General features: G+C 41.1%; 1 protein-coding gene across 1 annotated transcript in view; it reads right to left on the minus strand.

Moving 5' to 3' along the window:
* Positions 1-12752, minus strand: part of ITGA2 (integrin subunit alpha 2) — a 2089078-nt gene that overhangs the window by 1264717 nt on the left and 811609 nt on the right. The gene's annotated exons all lie outside the window — the stretch shown is intronic.

Here is a 12752-nt window from a genome sequence, read left to right on the forward strand (position 1 = left end):
GTTTTGTTGCATTCACTTAATGTTTGCTGTGTAGCTGGAAGGGTAGTTTAATGAAACTGCGACAGAGTTCATTAAGGGGTTTAGTCTTTACTCCACTGTTGTGCAATCTCAGAGTTGGTATATATAAGTAGTATGGGTGTGGGAGTGCAGGGGACTTGCTATTTTTTTTTCCTTTTTTATTTGACTGATATTTTCCAAAGTTTTTTGGTTGTTTGTTTATTTTCCCTTTTGAAGAATAGCATGTCACTGCAAGTTGCATCAGCGTATTGATATTGATTTGTTTTGATTTATAGGAACACTTAAAATAAGTAACTGTTGATTTAATAAAGGAATAATTAACTAAAATTAAATAAAGCTGCTGTTGAAGGCTTGCTCACATTGTAGGCATATTTATATTTTAAATATCAGAAAATATTCTTCCAGTCCTGACTTTTATCTTTAAGGGTTCCATAGATCTGTTTCAGGCTGTTTGAAAAAAGCTTATGTTATACTGATGTACTGGGGTAGTAACACATCTTTTGCATCAAATTATTTGTCAATAAGTTTGATGTCTGTCATTGGCAAATGCTTCAAACATATATTACTAAGAGTAATGCCAGATAAATCACTACTCAAAATAGGACTAAATCAGCATTGTTTTACACAGGACAGTCCTTGCCTTAGTAACCTCATGCATCTCTGCTCCATTGTGAAAGGCACAACATATGAAGGCCTATCTCTTATGCTACTTATGTAAAACTTTCACAGGCCTTTGATACACTACCCACCAAAATATTTTTGTTAATTAGTCTGTTGAAACTCTAGATGCCCAAATGGTTATCAAATAGAAATCTCCCAGTTAAATTAAATCAAAGTCTGTCTAAATCAAAAGGTGCATTAACTGTGGAGTCCCCCTCCACACACAACAAAACACACACACACACACACACACACACACACACACACACACACACACACACACACACGCACACGCACACGCACACACACACACACACTCTGGCCTGTTCTAGTTCCCTTTTTACTTATTTATGCACACCATTATGAGTAACAGTAATATTTGTTACCTGAAGTTTGATGCCAAATGAAAATGTGTTTATGTTAAAAACTATTGCCAGTAGCAGTATGGACTTGAAATCTTTTCAGATTCTCTACATAAATGGCCATCTTGAACTAGGTTATGATTTAATGCAACAACAGTTGAGCAATGAATTTTGGAAAAAATAATAGTCAGTAGCCATATGCTATCAATAAGTACATTCTTCAGCAGGTGGGGGGCTACAAACATTTGGGTACCATCATACATAATTCATCTGATTGTACAGGGAACATTAACAATACAATTCACATGTTCTTTATCACAATACTTGTAACATTTAACTCAAAAGTTCAAGAGATTCCCAAACTGTGAAATTTCTTTTTATACCAGAAATTCATTCAGAAATAGAATATAATGCAATCCATTATAATCATTCTTTAAAATCAACTTTAAGACTTGAATAAATTTAAAAACTTTTAGCAAAGAGAATCTGGGGTGATAAAGACCTGCCATATCAGAAACATGTTGAAAAGTCACGTTTGTACTAAATATGTTATTGACTTTTAATGAGGAAAACATATTTATGAGTTGAAGCTTTTTTCCTCTGAAAAAGAGGTATGAATAAAAATATCAGTCTAAATGACTATCACTGTAACACAAGAAATAAAATAATGTCCTCTTTTTTTTAGTAATAAGAATAAAAGCAACAGTTAAAAAAGCTTCAAAGATTACATAATTAGCATCTAGAATCACCTACATCTGCAGTGATGGAAAACAGACACATCAAATGACTTTAAAAAGTGACCTGGATAATACTGTTGTTAGAAATAAGTTTAAAGTAAAATATATCAAATATAAACTCCCTGACAGACTTAATTAAGCTATAGACACATTAACCACTACATTGAACATAATTGTTTGCCATTCATGTGACAGAAAATATAATATTAAAAGTGCAATAAAGTCAACAAGAAAAGGAGAGCAGTACTGCTGGAACTGAATTCATCCTCAAGTCTTGCTAAGTACCTTCACTTGGTGGACCCTGTTTTCACAAAATCTCACCAAGATGACATTGATATAAAGACTGTATTTTATACAGCATATCATATGTCATGGACAGAGGTAGGTTAAAAATAAAAAAGAACAGCTGGGTGCACGAGTCCCAAGATAAAAAGTGCCCAATCCTGGTACATACACTGGTGCCAGGACTGTAAAAAAATTACAGTGTAGAATTCTCAAAATACAGAAACATTACTACAATGGGGTTAGGCGAGGCTCAGGGGGAGGATGCCACCCCCCCATTGTAGAAAGAAAGTACACTTGTGTACACTTACCATAAATGTAGATGCTCGAGTGTATTCACTGTTGCAGTCATCATATTTGGGTTATCCCTGCCAGGGTAGCAGTGGGCCGGCCCGAATACCAGAGACTTAGTATTTCTGTGTTGATTGCTGTCACTTGAGGACTGATGTCAGGTCATCAGTGGTATAAAGTAAGGCAGCCAATACCATTACATCAGTTTTTCCTGCCCTAACCTGTCAGGAGCACGCAAAGTAGGAGGTCAGGTTTGGGTGGAAGAACCCCACCAGTGGAAAATAAATACCAATATGTCCTTTGTAAGGAAAGGAGAACAACAAGGAAGAAGGGTAACAAAAGGAGAAAAAGAATAAGGGGCGTGGAGGGAGGGAAACCAGGACTGCAACAGTGAATACACCCGAACATCTGCATTTATGGTAAGTGTACACAACTGTACTATGTTCTTCATGTTTCACTGTTGCAGTCATCACATTTGGGTAGATTCCCAAAGCTGAGGAAATGGGTGGAGGAGGTCAAGGAAGCTAGGGGCTGGCTAGGATGCCCTGCAAGACTGCAGAGGCAAACCCTGCCCTGGATTTGGAGAAGAGAAGCAGGTGGTAATGCTTGGTGAAAGTGTGAACAGATGTCCAGGTGCCAGCCTCCAGGATGTCCCTGGTGGGGACTCCTCTGAGGAAAGCTGCAGAGGTGGAGGCTGCTCTGGTGGAGTGTGTCCTGACCCCCTTGGGGGGAGGCGTACCATGCTGTTTGTAGCAGAAATGGAAGCAGTGTGCTAACCATTTGGAAATGGTTTGCTTTGAGATGGCTTTGCCTTCTTCCCCTGTAGCAAAGCTAACCAGCATTGATCAGACTTTCTGAAGGGTTTAGTCCTATCCAGGTAGTATATGAGCTGTCTGTGCACATCTAGAGAGTGAAGAATCCTTTCTCCCTTGTTCTGGGGATTAGGAAAGAAGGTGAGCAAATGAATGGATTGGATGAGAGCCACACTGGACACCATCTTGGGCATGAAGGATGGGTTAGTTCTGAGGGATACCCGGTCTACATGGAAGCTGATGAAGAGTTCCACAGCCATAAGTGCTTGCAGCTCAGAAACTCTTCTGGCTGAAGTGATGGCCAGAAGGAAGGCTGTCTTCCAGGAGAGAAATTTTATCTCTGCAGAAGAAGCTGATTCAAAAGGAGGCAGGGTGAGCTTTTTCAAGACAAAGTTAAGGTCCCAAGCTGGTGTTGGTGCCCTTCTGGGGGGCTTCAAGTTGCTAACCCCCTGAGGAACTGTTTGATCAAAGGGTGTGAGAAAAGGGGCTGCTCAGTGGGAAAATGAGCAGAAACAGCAGAGGCATGAATTTTTATAGAGGAGAAAGAGAGACCACTGTGTAACAGGTCAGCTAAGCAATCCAGGATGAGAAGGATGGAGGGCTGTGCCATATTGTCCCCCTTAGCCTGGATCCAGGTGCAGAACCTTTTTCATTTATCTGCATAAGACTTTCTGGTGCTAGGGCAACTGGCATAATGGATAACATCCAGAACCTGTTTACTGAGGATGGGAGATTGGTTTGGGTTTAGGGAATAAGCCAAGCTGCCAAACTGAGTGTCTGCAATTGGGGATGCATGAATTCCCCTTCCCTCTAGGTTAGAAGGTTTGGAATCTGAGGAAGATGCCACGGAGGCAGCGAGGACAGACTGCACAGCAAGGGGTACCAGTGATGTCAGGGCCAGTCTGGAGCTATAAGAATGGTCCTTGGTTTTTCCTCCCTTATTTTGAGCAGTACCCTGGGGATGAGAGGTAGAGGAGGAAAGGCATAGACTGAGAGGTTTACCCAGGGAAGGACAGGGAATCCACTTTCCAAGCCATGCAGTGATGCTCCCTGGTGCAGAATTTGCTGAGCTGATGGTTGGTGTGGGAGGCAAAGAGGTTGACCTTCAGGGTTCCCCATTTCTGAGTTATTAGGAAGAAGGTACTTCTGTTGAGCTGCCACTCGTGTGGGTCCAAAATGTTTCTGCTTAACTAGTCTGCCAGGGAGTTGAAAGAGCCTAGTAGGTATTGTGCTAACAGCTGTATTTGCATGGAAGAGGCTGTGAGACAAAGGGTCATGGCCAGCCTGCATAGAGGGTAGGAGTGAGTCCCTCTCTGCTTGTTGATGTACCACATCACAGTGGTGTTGTCTGTTTTGATCAGGAGAACCCATGGAGAGAGAAGGAGTTTCAAAGCTATCAAGGCGTGCTGCTCAGCCATCATCTCTTTTTGACTGATGTGCAGGAGGATTTGCTGTGGGTTCCATTGGCCCTGTATGCACCTGTCGTCCATGTGTGCACCCTAAGCGTAGTCTGATGCATCTGTGGTGAGGGTCTGGGAGGTGGGGAGTGGGGAGAAGGGCAGTCCCTTGTTGTGGGAGCATGCTGTTGCCCACCAAAGAAATTCCTTTTTGAGGCAAGGGAATATAGGTAGAAGAGTTTCCAGGTCTTGAGAGTGTTGACACCAAAGGCTCTTTAGGTACCACTGAAGTTTCCTCATATGCAGTCTGGCATATGGAATGAGGAGAATGCAAGATGCCATGAACCCCACACCTTGCAGGATTTTCCTTGCAGAAAGCTGGGGCCTGTTGGCCAGTTGAGAGAAGTAGGCTAACAGGAAAATTTGTTTCTCTGGTGTAAGGTATGCCATCTGGGATGCTGTATCCAGACATGCTCCCAGGAAGATTATCCTTTGGGTGGGCACCTGTTTTGATTTCTTTTCATAGATTGTGTACCCTAGGGAGGTTAGTAGAGTCTTTTACAAAGGCCAGGTGTTTGAGCAGCTTTTCCTGGTTGTCTGCCTGAATAAGGCAGTTGTCTAAGTAGGGGTAAATTTGAATATTTCTTTGTCTGCAAAGGGCAATGGCCAGAGCCAGGCATTTTGTGAAGACTCTGGGAGCAGTAGATAAGCCAAAGGGAAGTGCAGAGAACTGAAAGTGTGGAGATTCTGCCCTGAAATTGCGATATTTTCTGCATGATTCCCTGATAGGAATGTGGAGGTAGGCCTCTTTTAGATCCAGGGTGGCTAGAAAAGCATCCTTGGAGAGCATGGGCAGAAGCTGCTGGAGGTTGAGCATTTTGGATTTTGGGATCACCAGGAAGGTGTTTAGAATGGATAGATCGAGGATGGGGTGCCAGGTACTCTCATTTCTGGGCACCAGAAAAAGTCTGGAGTAGAAGCCTTGGCCTATCTGTTCTGCAGTAGATTTGGCAGTAGATCTGGGAACCCTTTTGGGGTTGGAAGGGTGTGGAAGAAGAATTTGTATCCCTGAGACACAATGTACAGAACGCATTGGTCCTTGGTAATGGTGGCCCAGGTGCTTGAGTGAAAGGAGAGTTTTCCTTCTAGGGGTAAGTGAAGGTGGGCAGAGGGGAGGTCGGGAGGAGGTGACTCATTGTGATTTCTTACCATAAGGGGGTGGCTTAGAACTCCCTGGTTTTGAAGTGGATATAGTCCACTGCTTAGATTTCTGCATTCCCTGGGGCTGCTGTCTGGGGGGTCTGTTTCCACAGGTTGTAGGCTGGGCTTGTTTACTCAGATCAGGAAAGGACCAGTGCTTGGAGAGAAAATGCCTGATGAACCTAGGGGGCTGGACTTGTAAGAAATCTTTAACTGTATGCATAGATTTTGCTTTTTCTTCCATCTTTTTTAAGACCTCTTCTGCCTTAGTGCCAAACAAGTTATCTTTCTACAAGGGTGCATCCAACAGTTTAGATTTGACACGGTCTGGCAGGGGTTGTTCCTTAAGCCATGCATGTCTTCTATTGACAGATCCAGTGACTGCTGCCCTGGAAGAAGCTTCTAAAGCATCAAAACCACAGGGCAAGGTGTGTTGAGTTACTTGACTTGCAGAATGGATTAAGTCTTGTAAATCATTGGATTCTGCCCAAACAGGAAAGATGGATATTTTTTGTTTAAGGAGTTGCAAGGTATGTTGCTGATATTTAAGCATATGGAACTGACAATTTAATGCCCTGATAGCAAGAGAAGCTGAGATATATATATTTTTTACCCCATCTGTCCAATGCTTGGCAATCCCTGTCTGAGGGAGTGGGATTCTTAGCAGAGGCTGGTTTAATCCCTTTGGGACCTTGAGAAATGACCTCAGGGTCAGCTGTTGGATTTTTAAAAAGATATCTATGTGAGTCAGGGACTCTGTAGTACCTGTCTGGTTTTCTGGGAGCAGGTGGTAGGGCATCAGGAGTCAAGCTGGATTCAAGGAAAACATCATCCACCACTTCCAGGACTGGGGGGATGGCCAATGGTCTGTGTTGCAGAAGATCTAGGAATTCCCTGAGTCTCTTTTTAGACTGAGGGTAGTCCTGACTCTCCCATTGGAAATGCTCCCTTAAAGTATGCAAGGTTTCCCCAAAGGAAAATCCTCTGGGGAGAGGCTGAAGGAATGGATTCCTCTGTGTCAGAATCCTCATAAGTGGAGAGGGGCTGCATGCCTTCATAGTCAGATGCATCAAATTCATCTGACTCTTGTTCAGACAGAACTACTGGGGACAGATCTCTTTTCCTTTTTGAAGGGGTAACTTGGCTTCCCCTGATCAGCATGATAAGGTCTTCTGCCATTTTAAGCATTTGAGAGTGAGGCAGGGTAGCAGGTGCCTGGGAGTGGGTAGTCGGTTTCTTGGGTATGGTTTGAACCCTGGGTCTAAGGAACTCGGTTGTTTTTGAAAGAATGTAGTCGCAAAAGAAGACGTCGGTTTGTGTGAAGATTTGGAGGTGCGAAGGACTTCCTCGGAAGCTGGTGCCTACTCAGCGGCTATGGACCCATCCAAGGTAGAGATGACCTCAGGATCCTTAGACAAAGAAGTGTTTTGCGGCATACTGGACTACGGAAGGGTCACAGTAGAGGCCTGCGAATCAACTGAAGTGGGCATTAGGGACTGCAAAAGCACCTCACTGAGTACTGCAGAACTGACGATTAGCTTAACGGAAGTGTCGTTGGAAGCTTTGTACCTGTGCAATCTGTCTCTGTCTTTATCTTTATGTTTTTTTGGAAGATTCACTGTTGGATAGCTTACCAAAGCCATATCGGAATTCGAAGACTGTAAACGAAAATATCTGACTGCAATAAGGGCCTAATGACAGATAGTTCTGGTGTTAAACAAAGCACAGAAGCGACAATGGGGGAAGTGATGCAGTAAGAGTGGAAGTCTCGGTGTGGTATTTGCTTTCAACAGGCAAGACAATTATTAACTTTTTCTGACATTGGTTACTGCAAGAAAAAAGCATCCCCAATAGGGTACTTAGATTTAGAACACTTCAAGTTCAGTTCGGAGACGAAAACTCAGGTGGCGGCTGACTGGCACTTGTGCAAACTGCTTCTGCTTCGGGCTCCATGGCAAGAAAGACTGATGTAATGGCATCGGCTGCCTTACTTTATACCACTGATGACCTGACGTCAGTCCACAAAAGACAGCGACCGATGCAGAAATACTAAGTCTCCGGTATTCGGGCCGGCCGAGGGCTACCCTGGCAAGGCTAACCCAAATGTGATGACTGCAACAGTGAAACACAAAGAACACCTAGTAGTTCACAAAAACCACAAAATGACAGGCCAAAAACAAGCCATAAAGATGATAGTGTGGATTACTGAGAATAAAGAAGAACTTATGTATTGTTACTATTGCTCAAGAAGTCTAGAATTTCTTGACAGAAAATATTCAAAAAGATTAAGAGAGAAATTAAAAAAAAGAAAATATATGCATAAGAAAATGCAAAAGTTGCAAATACAGATTTGTGTTTATTACTACAACCGATGCATGAAAAACATTATATCGATCAAGAAATGTTAGAAGTGACAAAGTGCAAAAATATAAATAACAGGATCTAAAGATTTTTCAAAGTTATGAAAAAGGAACATGGGAACGGGAAAGAAAAAAAAATCTGATAAGGTGAAATATTTATGCAAAGGAGAAAGCCAAACTAATCAATACAAGAAAAACAGCTCCAAAGATACTTGAATAGAAATATCGGCAAAGGCACACAGAAAAATTCACAATATAAAAAATAAGATCACAAAAGGAGACCATACAACAGGGGATTATTAAAGAAGAAGTTAAAAAACAGAAGCTGAAGTTATGGAATACCTGGGAAGTGAAGGATTTAGTGTAGAAAGTCTAACACAGGTTATGTCACAGCATGATGGAACAATGAGTCCCCAAAATAAGGAAAAAGCAGGTGGAGCAGGAGACATCTAAAGAAGAAATATAGACATGGGAAAGGAAAAAGAGATTTAATATGGTGAAATATTTATACAATGGAGATAGCAAAATTAAATCAATACAAAAAGCAGCACCAAAGATATTTGAAGAGAAAAACAGGCAAATGCATCCAGATATTGAAACTTTCACAATACAAAAAATAAGAGAACAAAAGGAGAAGTAGAAAAGGGGATTAATAACGGAGAATTTAAAGAAATAGAAACTGAAGTTGTGGATTACCTGCAAAGTGAAGAATTTAGTGTAGAAAATCTCTGGTAGCATCACATCATGATGGAACAATAAGTCCTCAAATTAAAGAGAAACAGGTGGAACAGGAAGCATCGGATCACCTGCCACATGAAGATACTCTGGAGCCTTCAGTAGGAAACCAGTAGAAAAGTTCAGCTTGGAGTTGCAAAGCAAGGGGAAGAGCAGGAAACAGTGGCAATTCTTTGTAGTCAATGTTGTGGAGTGGCAGACCAGTGAGTTCCCATATGAAAGAGCAACGGATGATGCAGGATGCAGCTGAAGACAGTATGTTACAGGTTTCAGGTACAGCTGTACATTGTTGTAACAGATAGATTAGAATAAAAGAATCTAGCAACGGCTTACCTATATATTGCATGTGAATGGTAGTTTATGGAACAGGGCCACCTGTTCTGTGGGTGGACTGAGATATTCATGCTGCTGTGCAGAAAAATAATATTTTGTGAAAACACCGTTTCTCACTGTAATACATCCTTCTGTAATGAAGAGCCAGTGTGCCTACCAGGATGGAGAACAGTTGCATTATGGGGTACCTTTCTAAGCATGGCACACAGAAAAAAAATGCAGTATGTTCCATATAGTCCTAGGTTATTATAGATTATATTTATTCCTCAACAGCTTGGTTTATGAATACTGTATATGACATCAAGTAACTCATTTACGGTGCATGGAAAACATACACAGCTTTCCTGACTAAATCTGATCTGTCTTTACATTTGCAAATCAGTGTCCTGCAGAATGGACTTACACTAAATGCAAGGCCTAATGTCAGAAGCTGTAACTACATATATATTGCATACTTGTTCTTTCTGCTTATATCGGTATCTTTCATTTGTTAGCTTTTCCCTTTATTTAGTATTTATCATTTTTGCCAATGCCTAGTCTTAATCAATGTTCTTCTACAGGTTTCTAATCAGTCAAATGTTCTCCATAATATCCAGTCATTATATGTTTATCCTTAAATGTTTGCTTTATTCTGTAAGCATAATTAAATCAGATGAGACAAAGCCGAATGATGTTAAAGTCATCTATCCATTCTGACCTTCACAATGTCTCTATCTCTTGAGTGGATTCATCTTATAGTCCTAGACCAGCAAGATGTACACTTTATTTATTTATTTATTTATTTTTTTTATTTCAACATTTGTTTACCAGGAAAGTGACATATTCATAACGCTAATTCTTGTAGTGATGGAGATATTGAGAAAACAACCAAAACAATTATATAAGCTCATTTTAGAGATATGTTAAAATAATGGACATGACCTTAATTAAGTATGCATACCAAAAATTGTTCCATCTATTTTATATAAGTATCAAACACTTTGGTGACAGTCAGCCATGCATGCATTGTACATAGGTCATGGTTGGGTCTTTATTAATTTATTTTTGTTTTCTACATTTGTTAACTAGATAAGCCCACCTGATTCAACTGTCTCTTTTCAGGGGTGACCTGGAAGTACTGTCTGGTTAAGTGACTTGTTCAGAGTCATGCAGTAAGAAAATGGAGGTGGAAAGATTCAAGCTCTGTACCCTGAGTTGCAGGAAGTAGCTCATTGCCTTAATCCTCTGTACTAACCACTACACAAACTAGGTAATTGTGTAATAACTATTAATATCTAGATGTACCACAAAGGTTGAAATACTACCTCGTCATCGGCATAATGCATGTAATATATTTCAGGATGGTCCAGAGTGAAACATTTAAGAAAAGGGAGGGGGATAAAATGATCCAAAATGGTCTCAAAGAATACTGTAATTAATAAACCCCTCAATACTAATATCATGGGACTGATGGTTGTCAATCTGCTTTCTAACATTCAAGTGCCTCTTCCTCTTCCTTAACAGTTTAAAGGATACCCAACCCTACCCTACTGAGGTACATGCAATGTATATGTGTGGTCACTGAGAAGGCTGAGTGGACTGGCAAAAAAAGTGTTGGGGAAATTAGGCAGTTGAACTCACCCCCTGATGAGTGGTGCTAGGAAAAAAAGAACAGAGCAAGGGCACTATGATGCAGTGAAGGATCTGCAGCTGCTCTTCATATTTGACCACAATCACATTTAAATAAAGCAGTGACTTAGAATATGAAACGGCTTCTGGTTCTTTACAAAGAATAGAAAATATGGAAATGGGATTGTTGCCACAAGGTTCAGACAGGTTACAATATTTAAGAAGGGGAGAAATAGGGACTAATTTAAAAAAGTAAGGAAATGTGCAGGAAGCAAGAGAAAAGTTGGTGGTGTAGAAGGAATCGGCACTTTCAAGACTAATAGAGGAAGGGGAGATTTCCAATAAGTTTGTAAGCTTCTGATACAGTTTTGTAAAGATGGATCACATGAAAAGAGGGAGAAATGGGGACAAACTGATCATCAAAGTGAAGCGAAGGGGAAGGCCTCACACACTGCTACAGCCATCAAGCATGACTTTGAGCACTCACTGCCAATGAAATGTTTGGTATGTCTACCCATGATAAATTTATTTATTTATTTATTTATTTATTTACATTTGTTTACCAGGAAATTCCGACTGGACGCAGGTCCTTTTTCAGCGGATGCCCGGGGAGAAAAGCTCCACAGTTTGTACATGAGTAAATGTAATATAAAGTAGAGATAACAACATACAACATGAGAGGCTGTTGGCATTAATACAGTAACTGGACAATAATTGTAAACAGTATAACAGTTAAAGGCTTGCAAAGTTAAAGTAGCTTATCGATATTTAATAACAAAAGTTGTAACAAAGTGGACAATCAAATTATTAAATCTTAAGTAAAGTCAACAAACTTAATCAGACTGAGGCTAGCAGTAGTGGCAGTTAGTTAATTTAAGAATAGTTGGGTTGAGAGTCTGAGTGGAGGAGGGAAGAAGGTGTGTGTGGGGGGTGCATTAGTCCAGATTTGAGCAAGGACAGAGCCAGTGCAAATTTAAGTGGGATTTAAGTGTAGTCTTGAAATGGCTGCAGGAAGGTAGAGTAGTTTAGGAGGAGGAAAGGTTGTTCCAAAGTTTTGATATGGCACAGGAAAATAGAGCTTCTCCTGCTGAGTTTTTGGCTTTGATAACAAGGAGTTGATTTTTGTTGCTTGATCGTAGGGGCCTAGTGGAGTGATAGGATTGGAGAAGGGTTTGAAGTGATGGGATTTTGAGGAGGTGGTTGATAAGTTTATGAGCGAGGGAAAGTCGATTCAGGTGAAGGAGTTGTGGGAGTTCTAGCCAGTTTAGTTCTTTAAGGGAGATACAATGATGGCTGCGGTAGGAAGCCTCAGTGGCAAATTTAGCAGTTTTGTTGTAGCAGGCCTCTCGCTTGTGTAGGTCTGTCTGTCTAAGGTTTGTAAGTATGGGAGATGCATAGAGTAGGGTAGAGATTAGCTGGGAATTTACAATGGAGATTCTAGCTGACTTGGTGAGGTATTGGCTGTTTTGATATAATGCACCAAGTTTCTTGTGAATGTTTTTTATTGTGAGAGATATGTGGGTGTCAAATCTAAGTTTGTTGTCAATCTCCACACCGAGTAGTTTGGTGTGTTCTGATGGAGAGATGATGGTATTGTTTTTGGCAAGAATGTTGAAGTGGGGGGAGTTTTGCATAGATCTGGAGGGTTGGAAGATGAAGAATTTGGTCTTTCTCAGGTTGAGTAGGAGCTGAGCATTGGATAGCCATCTTTCTACAGATGAGAATGATTCCTGTGTGATTTGTTGCCGTTCTGATAGAGTGGGGGCAGAGTAGATGAGGGTAGAGTCATCTGCGTACTGTATGAGAGATGCATGTCCGGTAGCAGTATGTAGGTTGTTAGTGAAAAGGGAGAATAGTAGGGATCCAAGGATAGAAACCTTAGGGAACTCCGAGAGTAACTGGAAGGCGAGTAGATAGGTTATCACCCCAGATTACTGACTGCTGGAAGTCGTATAGA

Source organism: Protopterus annectens, chromosome 2.part2, assembly GCF_019279795.1.
Source record: "Protopterus annectens isolate FY-2018-M chromosome 2.part2, PAN1.0, whole genome shotgun sequence".
Lineage (NCBI taxonomy): Eukaryota > Metazoa > Chordata > Ceratodontiformes > Protopteridae > Protopterus > Protopterus annectens.